Consider the following 894-nt stretch of genomic DNA (forward strand, 5'->3'; position numbering starts at 1 on the left):
AAACAAACAAACAAACAAACAAAAGACCACTTACTAGCCTTCCTTTTGTGGTTTATAAGTTTCAGAAAGGCAGAATTATCACCCCACAAGAGGTCCATGCTTTCATCCATGGATTATATGAATATGCTTGGTTCTGCACAAAGTGGAATTAAAGAAGTAGATGGTAAAAGGTTACCAGATGTCTTAGGGGTCCTACTGCTATGATAAAACACTATGACCACAAGCAACTTGAGGAGGAAAGGGTTTATTTTAGCTTTCTACTCTCAGGTCACAGTCCATCACTGAGGGAAGTTAGGGCAGGAGCTCAAGACAGCTCAAGCAGAGCCATGAAGAAATTCTGCTTATTGGCTTGTTCAGTCTGTTTTCTTATATAACTAAGGCCTACCAACTCCCCACCCCCCTTTCATCTATGACATAGCATCACACCCCCCTTCCATCCTATGGGATGGATCCATCTCAATCATTAATCAAATGAATGCACTAGCCTACTGGCAAATCTTACACAGGGATTTCTCAATTGAGTCCCTCTCCTCAAATGACTTCAGCTATGCTGACACAAAACCAACCAAGGTACCAGGTCACTGCCCCTTCCCCCAAGGTTTCTCTGTTTAACAGTCCTGGTTGTCCTGGAACTCGCTCTGTAGGTCAGGCTGGCCACCCAGGTCACTGTCGTTTAAAGTGGAGGTCTTTGGCTTTATTCAGATGGGCCCAAGATACTCATTAACAAGAGTCTTTAAAAGTGGGTAAGGGAGCAGGACAGTTAAGCTCATGCCTTTAATCCTAGCACTCAGGAGGCAAAAGCAGGCAGGCAGATTTCTGTGAGTTCAAGGCCAGCCTGGTCCACAGACCAACTTGCAGGACAGTCAGGGCTACACGGAGAAATCCTATCTCAAA

The sequence above is a fragment of the Microtus ochrogaster genome, linkage group LG8 (genome assembly GCF_000317375.1).
Source record: "Microtus ochrogaster isolate Prairie Vole_2 linkage group LG8, MicOch1.0, whole genome shotgun sequence".
Taxonomy (NCBI): domain Eukaryota; kingdom Metazoa; phylum Chordata; class Mammalia; order Rodentia; family Cricetidae; genus Microtus; species Microtus ochrogaster.